Consider the following 10979-nt stretch of genomic DNA (forward strand, 5'->3'; position numbering starts at 1 on the left):
CTCCATAGAGGCTTAATATTGAACAGATAAAAGTAATGTTGAAGAATTATTTTCACAGGAGCCTGTTTTGCWTTTTTGCCCATTTTAATAATAAAGTTCTGCAGGAAGAGAACATCTGGGTTTCTGTAATCCAGCCTGCTTTTGTGCAGGTTACCTTTGGTTTCCTGGGAAATGTTTTGTCTTCAGGTTCTTGATGATGAGTTGTATTTGGCTGTTTCTGCAGCTGTCCCTGAAACAATATCTTACCAGTGATAGGTTTCAGGAGCTCGTGGGTGTGTTAATTTGAATTAATTATAGCAGATTTGACTTGCCTTTGCTATAAAATTGACTTGCTTAATTCACCCACTAGACATTGTCAYTATTAAATCCAGAATGTTTATGAGGATAAAGGTCTTGGGATTCTGGTGACCCTCCTAAACACTTAATCAGAGCAGGGCTGAAATCAGTCAACTGTAACATCCCATGCCTGTATTTAGGGTKRRGGTCATCCATAAATCCAGGTGCRTGCAAATCTTAAACTCATYATGATTTGATGTTATTCTACTTTGGGAAGTGTGGGGGGTCTCTGCTTTTCTGGGGAAYTGCATTAACCATGGATTTTCACTCTGTGTTTCCAACACCAGCAAGAAATGCTCCTGGCAGGGAGAAGAGAGATGTGAGACTTGTCACTTCWCTAAGGGACAGCTGTGATGGGGACAACTTCATTATGATGGCTCTGGGGGCTGGGGCTGCAGCTGGACACCCTGGGCTTGGCAAACCCTCAGGGCAACCAGTCCATGGCCAAGGACCAGTGCAGCTGCTTTGGTGAATTGAGATGTGACAGCAGTTCCCACAAAACCTCTCATCTCCTGGGAAATCCCTGTGTTTGGTATGGGGGAAGAGGCTTGTGCTGAGCTCAGAGACACTGGAACACTCTGGGCTGGGGATGTTRGTGTGCAGCTGCAGAGCTCTTTGTATGGTCTGAGGAGGGACAAGCTTAATCAAAGGGCACACATTTCTAAGGGTTATTTTTTTTTACCTTGTGTGCTGATGTTTCCCTAAGGAAAATCTTGTATTGAAGTAACGGTGCTGAGCTAGCAGCCCCTGTTTGTGCCTTTTAAATTGGAAATCCAGAGGGGATGGCAGTCAATGTTCATGTGAGGAACACATCAAGTGGGCAAGAGCAAAAGAAAAAAAAATAATTAAAATATTACCGTAAGGAAATAAATTTTTAAAAGGAGACAAAGAGAAAACCATGGGCCCTGGTGTGTGGGGATTTACCTGGGTGGTCCAGAGATGTTGGACCAGGAGTCCTGTCTGCTTTTCCTGGGCTGTGCTGGCAGGACTGTGCCCCTGCAGTGCCACTACCCTTTGTGCTGGAATGTCACCCAGCTCTTGTGCATCACTGGGAAAGGGTTCCACTTTAACCCTTCCACCCATGTTTTTTACCTACCTGAAGAATAAGTAGAGCAGGAAAAAGAGATGATTCTGTCAGCRATTCCTGGATGAGCTGTAATGTGAGGCTTTTTACCTTTCAGTGAGAATGGGAGAATTATACACTGCCCTGTCGAGCCAGGCTCTGATATCCTGCCCACACAGGTGTATGGATAATTTCTCTTTTTATATTCTTAACATCAACACACTTCACCCCAAGATTAAGACTGCTGGTAAGTCAACTTCATTGGAACATTGCACTATGTAAGCTGAATTTTTATAGCTAATAAGTGAAAGAAATTTTTTGTCCTTTTACACGTCCTTCTCTGGGGCTTTGTCTTCATTATCATCTGAGATGGTGAAAAGATCTGCTCCTGTTTTGTGACCACAGCCAGGAGAGCAGACTGTGCTGCAATTTTTCAAAGAGGCTGATTTCTTCTTCAGAATTAAATGTTTGGTTAATAAAATGAGCAGGTTTGGGGACTGCAGAAGACACAGGGGTTTGCAAATGTGATGAGTGGCTATACAAGGCCTCATGGGTCATTGGTGCAATGATCTCATCCTCAGAATGATTGGAAGGATTTGTGTGGCAGGAGTTGTACATAGAAGAGATGGGCACAATCTGAACTGAACAAAAACTGGAAACAGATTATTGAATCCTCAGAGTCTTTTGCATGCAATTAGAAAACTGCTGTAAGAATGAGATAACCTGTAAATAGTTCAATTAGAATTTCTYAAGCATTGTTTAAGCTATATTTTCCATACTAATATGTGGTGTTCAGCCAATGTAGAGTTCAAGGGTTTGGCTGCCTCCTGTTTTAGACAATCATCATGGTTCAGCATGGAATTTGAGGACAAATAAGCTATGGGGAAATAGAATCAAGATAAAATTTTGCAGTGAAGTTCACTGAAATGGAATTGACTGGGAATAGCATGGAATGATGGAAGTCAGGATGGATGAGACCTCACTGAGCTCCTGCTCCTCTGAGGATGCAGACCTGAAAAAGTTATCCAGAGATAACTTTGCAAGAACCTCTTCCAAGTGACAGTTTTTCCTTGAATCTTGCTGTAGCAATTAGTAATGATTTGTGGTTAGAGTAATTCCATATTTCGTTYGTTGTGTTTATTGCATAGAGCATTAGCACACGGAGTAATGAACCTGGAGCAGCTGAATGCTTTGGCTGASGGTTTCCTCACGTGATGAAGCTGGTTGGTGATCAATTATGTTTTGTTGTTCAGGAAAATGCTGTTTCTGGGAGCATTCTTTTCTGTGTGGTTACAGGGGAAAGCAATAAGCTTTAAAATTATTGTATTCTAAGTAGTTCTAGAAGTCCTAGTATTGAAAAAATGAAGCTAAAAAGTTATGTTTCCTATGGGGTTTTCCATTCRTTTTAATCATATTATTCTTCCTTTTAAGGAGTGTCTCTGGGGTGCTCAAAAAACACGGAAATTGATATTATCTCCTTTGGCTACAAGTTTTCATGGTAAGTCATGAGACACAGAATTTACCTGACACCTGATTTTGTCTTGGCCTTAAGAACATTTTCCACAGCTCTGCACATAGGCACAATCCCCTCCTTGCTCTGGGCATCCTTCAAACCTGTCAGAAATGCACATAAAAATCAGGTGTCAGGTATCTCAAGATCAAATCAAATAACCCCACAACCACACGAATGCAATTAAGATAAACATGCTCACAAACCCCCAACAGATTCCACTCAGCCCAGCCAATCTCCTGGATGATAATTAGTATGAGAGGTGGCTGTCTGGCTATAGTCTGTGTCTTTTCTATAAAATTACTGAGGTTTTCAGTTTTCTTTTTTTTTTTCTCCTCCAAATTTTTATGTTTGGTGCACACCAACTGTTTCTTTATTCTTGCCTTAGGAGTTTTATAATTTTGCATGTGTTTTTAGCTGTCTGCTTAGGGCTGTCTGTCCACGAGCTCCCAGGCAGGCACACATCCATTCCTGATGAATATCTTGTTTTCTTTAGGCTCCCCCATCAGCTCCCCCTTTGGCTAATGGAGCACGTGGTCACAACCATCCTGCTGGCTGTAAAAAAAAYACCTCTGCAAATCCAGGTTGATAACCCACATGAGGAAAAACAGTGCAAAGAAAAGCTTACAGTTACAATGAAGGAAACTGCAACTAAAATTTGGTTCAGGGAATAGAGCAGTGGTTCACTTAATGAATAATTGCTAAAGGAGCTACACATATACACACAGATGAGAAAAATCAATATGGTTGATGAATCCTCTTCTATTTTACGGTCTGGGATAATTCATTTCTAATGACCCTCAGTATTTGTGTGTGAGAGCATCAAATAARAGAAAGGGCAGTAACTGTCCCAAAAATTTGGCTTGTGCAGAAGATCAGCAAACCAGTTTTTATTGTTGGGGCTTTTCAAACTCCAGGAAGTGTAAGAGAATTTAACAGAAAAATTGAATTGAGTACACAGTTGAATCACAAAGAGAAAGAACTATTTTATGTATTAAAAAGTGCTTCTGATGACATCTATTTTCATGATAGTGTTTTGTGGAATGAATGGCTTGGACAAAGGCACTGGTAAATCACCCGAAACAAGACTGCCTGACACTCAAATAGCTGCTAATGGTAGGTAGCTCCTTGACTCCCTGTTACATCTCTCTCTTGTATTTAATCCTTCTCAGACCATTATGCAGAAGGACACTGCTTTGCTTAAAGGGTTATCAGTGTCACCAGGCTCTGGAAAAGATCTGGGGATGTCTCAGCCACCTTTTTGCAGATGGGATTCATGTGTGCTTTTGAAAGTAAACAGAGTCTCACTGAGGCTGGAAACCTTCAGAGAGGATCCCTGGAAAGGTTTTTCCTCCACTTCATGGTGGTGAATCTCCCAGGAGAGAGGAGTTATCAGCAGTCACCCACCACTAACCATGCAGAACATTTTCCATTTTAACTCCTATTTTTGCARCTTTTCCAGGGGAATATTATTTACAGAGAGGAGTTGAAATCCCCCTTAATCTGAACAGTATCTTTGGGCTCTGGTGCCCCAGTCTTGCCTTGTCTCCAAAGGGTGTTTCTATAGCAACTCCCCAGGGAGTTTTCCTGTTATCTGGGTGAAGTTAACTGGAAACAAGTAAATATACTTGAGATGAAGTGGTGTTGGGGATGACTGATGAGGCCTTCAGAGCATGAGCTGAAAAAAAGCTGAATTATTTGCAGAATGTAAGAGGCTTGAAGCTCCTGCAGTCAAAGATTTTGCCTGAAGAGCGTTTACCCTCTGTTGTGCCAGCACAGTCCCAGGTACAGGAACATTTTGCTGCATTAATAATAAAGCATATGGAGCYCAAACCAGCCAAGCCTGGAGGTGCCTTGCTGGGGAATGGGATTTTCACAGGCAGTTTGAGAAGATCGATTGTCCCCGTTCCAACCAAATTATAATAAACCTGGTGTCATGTCTCATTAGCAGGCATTTCGGTGTGGTTTCATACTCTGTGGGWGAGATCCATCTCCTGGCTCATCCAGGGTGAAGCAGCACCTTCAGCACCATCCATCAGCAGCCTGTGGGGCCCAGAGCCAGCATTGCTGATCAGAGGAGGTGGAGGATGGGCCTGGCCAAAGGGATGCTCTGCAGGGAACCAGGTCCTTTCTGCAGCTTTCTGTCAGGAGCTTGGTGGCTGTCGTGGCAGCTTTTCTCTGAATGAATAACCCAGATTATACTGAGTCAGAAGATTTGTGCCCCAGTCAAAAACCCACTGGGACTTTCACTTCACTCCACCTCCCATTTCACCTTCAGTCCACTCCCATCAGACTGAACTTTTCCAGGCTGACATTAATGGGCTTTTCCTTCACATTTTAGATGACCACAGACCAAGCTGTTGGCAGGCCAGCAGCCATTTGAGCACTGCCAGACATTTTTCTAGATGGTGAACATCTTTCTTTGAGTTTGGGAGGTGTCTCCTGTGGGGAGCTGTGACCTCCTGCTGCTGGCACCCCAGAGAATGCAAACCTGCCTCCTGTGCAGCCTGAGCTACAGACACCAGCCAGCTTCTTCCCCCCACTGTAATTTTTTGGATCCCAGCCGTGTGTTGCTTATCATTGGTTCTGATCCCTAAAGCCGAGGTGCTGATTCTTATCTGCAGCTTCAGCCCGGCTTAAATCTTTATCTTCACTCAGTGAGTCTGAGCGCTGAGTGTGCAGAGACATTATTAGATTATTAAATCAATGACACTCAGGTTATTAGTCACACTCATCCGCATTACCTGACACTGTAATGACGTTCTATTTTTACTTCCAGCCTGCTAATGTCCCAGAGGTACTGAAATTATGACCAGAAAATTAATTTCTATACATTTGAACAAGAAATAGGAGTATAGGAAATAATCCCACATCGACAGTATAAATCCTAATGGAGTTGTTTAGAAAAGCAACAGGGAGAGGGAGAGGGTGGAGAGCAGTGTCTCACATGCAGCCTTCCCTCCGTGCTGCCATGCCAAACTCTGATGGGCGTGAGGGTTGCTAGTAACTGGGCCAAACTATTTTAGTTTGTAATTCATTTGGGGCAATTATGATTTCTGAGCTGGCATTACTGATTTTTCTCACTCAACCAAGACTTTCTTGCAGAATCCCACCACCAGGATGTTGCAACGGGCTTGTTTTTTAGGCGTGAAATCAAATCCTGTCAACAGAAAAAGGCCAGCACATGGCAAGATGTTGTTTACATTTKCAAAAATGACTCCTAAAGCTCAGRCAAATTATCATCCCAGTCCCCAGGCTGAGTTAAGAAGCGAGGTCCAATCTGATGACTCCTGAAGATTGAATTTAATGTTTTTTTCTGCTTTGCATGACTAACCATCTGCAAGCTGGGAGGAATTTGTTACTGTGGAAAAATACCACGGGAGATGCTCGATGTCCAGCCACACCCTTGTCCAGCAGAGCAGTACTGCAGCCACAGAGAGGCAGAAATGTGGCTCTGAGGGCTCTGCTCCCTGCTTTGATCCCATGAGTGRGAGCTGTAGGGTGGCTGTGGCTGTGGGGTGATGCCAGGGTGGGCTGGGCAGGGTGCTGGCATGGGGACAGACACCTGAAGGTGGGGGGTGGCTGGAAGAGGCAAACTCTGCGGGTCCCACAGCACCCAGCCAGCGTTCAGCTGGCAGGGAAAACTCCCACAGGGGAAAACAGTGGGGAGCAGATGGTGAAACACCCCACAAGGGAGAGCCGTTCACACCCTTTCCCCATGYCGCCCACAGCCCCAGATTCTTCCCAGTTCCCTGAATTTATTGATTACCAGGGACAAATCTCCACATTGCTTCATTATGACTTGGTTTTAACACACGTCTTCACACCGTATTTATTTCATGTTGGCAATTAATTCCAAAGTGCTCGCTGTGCCAGAAATGGAGCGGGGTGACTTTCCCAGCTCTTCCGCTGAGGATTTGCCACTTAAAACTGGAGAAATACGTGTGAGTATGGGGGTGGGAGTAAATCTTGGTGGTACCTGCTAAATGCTTATTGCAGGATGCTCTTGAAAGTGATGTTTGTAGTAGAATTATAATGAGCTRAGTTGTTTAGGTGTAATTAAAAGATGGGAGTGAGAACTTGCATTGAATTCCTTTTCTCTAAGTTTTGGGAACCTTCTAATAAGACATAAACATTTAGCAGCTCAGCTGGAGTATGGTGTRCTCTTTGGTTAAACATTAAAGGGACATTGTTGAGTGATTTTCATTAATTAGCTATGTTTTAAATGAAATCAGATCAATTTGGAACTGTTAGGCTCAAAATTAATGTTGTTTTCACCTGGTGGGGAACATCCTTTAAATTCTGAACATCTTAAAGACAATGAAAATTAAAAATGCYTTTAAGAAATTGCATCCCCATGGTTCCCTTTTCTCAGAAAATGTCCACTATTCTGATGATCTGGCATTTCTGTCATTACTGGAACAATGTTATGCCTAAATTAGAACCTTTTATGCTGTTTGCTACAACCAACATTTACACAGCATCTTSTAGACATGCAATTCYCRTGTCAAACCTGGCATGCAGAGTCTTGAATGTACTCTTTTCCCCTTTTATTACAACTTTACATGGTGCTGCACTMCCAGGTAAGGAAGGTGGGCGAGTAACTGGGGTTTAATGTGGTTTCTGAACACAAGTGGGATGTGGGTAATGTACACTCAGCCTCCAGTATCTGTGAGATTCCTGCCCYGTTTTAGCCACTTTGGGTAGTGGGAGAAAAATGTCAAGGTTTGTAGAATTCCTACAGGTGTTGTGAAAAATCCACAGCTGGCACAGGGAGGGAGTCCAGGGGAGTATCTGCACCGAAGGGAGATGGAGCACAGTGAGATCCAAGGGGGAGGTGATGGGTGCCGTGCAGTTCTCTGGTTTGTGGAGGAAAGGCATTTCTATTCTTCTTCTTCTTGCTGTTTTAGGAAAAAAAAAAAAAAAAAAAAAAAAAAAAAAAAGAAGGAAAGAAACAAAAGGAAAATTTGGGCAGTTCTTCTTAGGCCAGCACAATACTATATATTATCTTAGATGCCTTGTATTAGATTTTGTGGGGGGGGAATCAACACAAACTCCCCGTGACACAACAGGCTGTAACTGCTGGAAGCTGTTATGTGCTATTACATGAAGCCTTTACAGTCTATTGAGTAAATAATCTACAGATTAAAGCTTTCTGAGTACACAGTGACGGGATAGGTAACCAAAGAAGCCATTACGATATGTCATGTCAATAAGAGGAGGATTAAGGTGCCTCACACTYGGTGCAGTGACAGTCTGTGAAACAAAAGCCATCTCCTCCCAAACTCTCTGCAGTGCTGTGGTGCCCTGGGGCTGGGGACCAGGGGTTTGGACAGGGGCAGCTGCTCCTGCCCTCCTTTATTGCAGCCCATCCTGTGCAAATCAGGGATGCTGCTCTGCCTCCAACCTCCCGGGCTCACCTGCTCCCGTGCTGTGGAGCCAGGGCCATCTGCCATGGAGGAAGGAGCAAACCATGAGCKGGGAGCAGCTCCCAGCTCTCTTTATGGAAATTAAGCGGTGTTTTCTTTCTGAAAGCTGGAGCAATGTGTGTGCGGAGAGCTGGGCTGCGAGGCAGAGGGACAGGAGGAGGTGAAGCCCTGACAGCTCATGCWGGGGAGGAATCAGGGTGCTGGGGGGGAAGCCAAAGGGTTTTCCTGCAGCCAGGGTGGTTTCTGCCTTCCTCCCTTGGACATCCCTCTCCCTTGGACATCCATCACCCACTCACCACCCTGATTGCACAATGTTCCTGTCTCCTGCCAGCCCATGCAGGGGAGGAATCAGAGTGCTGGGGGAGAAGCCAAGGGGTTTTCCTGCAGCCAGGGAGGTTTCTGCCTTCCTCCCTTGGACATCCATCACCCACTCACCACTTTGACTGCACAGTGCTCCTCTCTCCTGCTCAGCTCCCAGCTCAGAGCTTCCCCAGCCCCCAGGRCACCCTGGTTCTTTGGGGAGCCCTCCTGAGCCTCCTCCTTTTGCAGGGGCCTCCTGGCTGAGGCACATCCACCATCCCACCTCCCCCCACGACATTTAATTACTCCAGGTTTCCAGTCGCTCTGGTGAGTTTAATATGAGCTATGTAAATTCCTCCCAAGAATGATAGGATTTTGACAGCCTGATTTGCCTCGCAGGCATCCTCAAACCAGCTCATTTTCTCTTCTCTGGAATTTTTGAGTGGTCGGGTGGCATTTGATTATCATTGGCTGGCATATCTGAGCTCTGGGGTTGAGCATAAAGATATTTTAAATTTAATAGGTTTAAGATGTCATTATTTCCATGCTGATGAATTTATACTTGTAACCAGAGAAACTTAGAGCATTTAATGAACTTATTTAGATATCATGGTGCAAGCTTTAAACCCAATCCCCAGCACAAAATTAAATCATGTTGGATAAAAACTAACACCCAGAAGCAAAAACTGAACTGGGTAAATGGACGAATTTCAAAAGACAGAATAAATACAGACATAAGGCACCTAGGGGACAGATTTACTAAGAGTTTTTGCACTATTTTCAATGGAGCTTGTAATAGCATAAAAGTATTAAATCTGATTTACTAGAAAGGATTTGTATAGTATTTCACTGCCTGTTTCCCAGTGCCACAGCCCCTTCCCACCTCTCCCAGCTCTCTCACAGGATCTCTGGAAACAGCCAAACACTCAGTGGAGTAAGACCCAGCTTTGGCAAGGAGCTTGCAAGCAGCCAGAGAGGGAAGTAATGCAACCATTTGGTGAGCCAAAAGGATTAACAGCTGTTCCCATGAAAATCAATTCTCATTCCAAACAGGTCAGTGAGGAGCAGTTCTGACAGGGCAGCTGAGTGGTGAAGGCTGCACATTGACCCATGGGACAGTCCTGCCCCCTGCCCCGCTCTGGTGTGGGCTTGGCTTTGCCAAGCTAAGTTTGAGATCTTCCTCATGCCAAGGCTCTTCTGAGGGTTTTTTTAAATACTGCAGACTTTCATAATTTGTCCCTCCCTGAAAGGGAAACTTCAGTTTTCACCATGGTTGGTGTTGTCTTAGGGGTTGACTACAAAAGACCAGGTTTGGAAGTACCATAAGTGTCCCTTTTTTCAGGTGGAAGGACCAATTAGAGAGCCCAGGTGAGGAAAGTCAGTTCTTGATTTATTCCTGAGGCTCTCATTCCCCATGTGAGTACTGTCTGGTACTGTCTGTTGTTATCAAATTCAGCATCCCTGTGGAAAAGCCATCCTAGCACAGCTATATWTCATTTTAAACGAAGAAGCTGGAGGAGAATGAGGAAACAGATTAAGATGAAATTGGAAGGGATTAAATTAAAAAGTTTAAAATAAACCAAGACAAGTGACCTTTACTATACTACCTACAAGCAGAGATTGCTTATTTAATGCTTCCAAAAGCARGCAAATGCACCAGGAAGGAGCCAGCAGGGTTAAAGCACAGAAGAGAATCACTGAAATGGCTTAATGAGACTAGATTTCCACAAGATTAATCTCCTACGGACTGACTACACGTAGGAAACAAGGGCTAGGAAAAAAAAATTCCTATATCAATTTTAATAGTGTGTGGAAATTAGAGTGGCAATCCTGCAGGTGCCTGGGTTGGACACTGTCAGCATATTCTGAAATGACCTGGAACAAAGAGATGAGTGGTGAGATGGTGACATTTGTGGATGACACAGGTTTGTCCAGAGCAGCCAGACCTAAGGCAGAGGTTTGCARAAGGATCTCACAGAAATAAGTGTCGGGGTGATATGAACTGGCAGGCGAAATTCAGTACTGATGAGTGCAAATGAGTGCCCTTGTTAAAACAGGCCTGTCTACACACACAGAATGATGGGCTTTGAATTAGCACTTGCCCTAAAGCAGGAAAATGTGCTGGAGCCTCTGCAGCTGCTCTTTTCCAGGGGCTGGCACCTTCCTCATGGCCATGGAGAGGATGGAGGAAGGCTCCAAGAATGGGGAGGATCACCATGCTGAGGTTAAACTCCTGCACCTCAGATCCTGCTTGCAGGTCTGGCTGCCCACTGCAGAAAGGCTCCAGGGCTACAGGAGAAGGAGCAGGGATGGCAATCTTGGGTATAGGATCAGGCTCTGT

The 10979-nt window shown here is 44.4% G+C and overlaps 1 long non-coding RNA gene across 1 annotated transcript; it reads left to right on the plus strand.

Annotated features, from left to right (window-relative positions):
• The first annotated feature begins 1540 nt into the window (after positions 1–1540).
• LOC130583571 (uncharacterized) lies at positions 1541–4220 on the plus strand. The gene is made up of 3 exons (XR_008966436.1): positions 1541–1646; positions 2831–2897; positions 3942–4220. It is a non-coding gene; the product is annotated as an uncharacterized LOC130583571 (long non-coding RNA).
• Positions 4221–10979: the final 6759 nt, after the last annotated feature.

Source organism: Malurus melanocephalus, unplaced genomic scaffold, assembly GCF_030028575.1.
Source record: "Malurus melanocephalus ecotype Western Australia unplaced genomic scaffold, MMel_1.1 scaffold_603, whole genome shotgun sequence".
Classification (NCBI taxonomy): Eukaryota; Metazoa; Chordata; class Aves; order Passeriformes; family Maluridae; genus Malurus; species Malurus melanocephalus.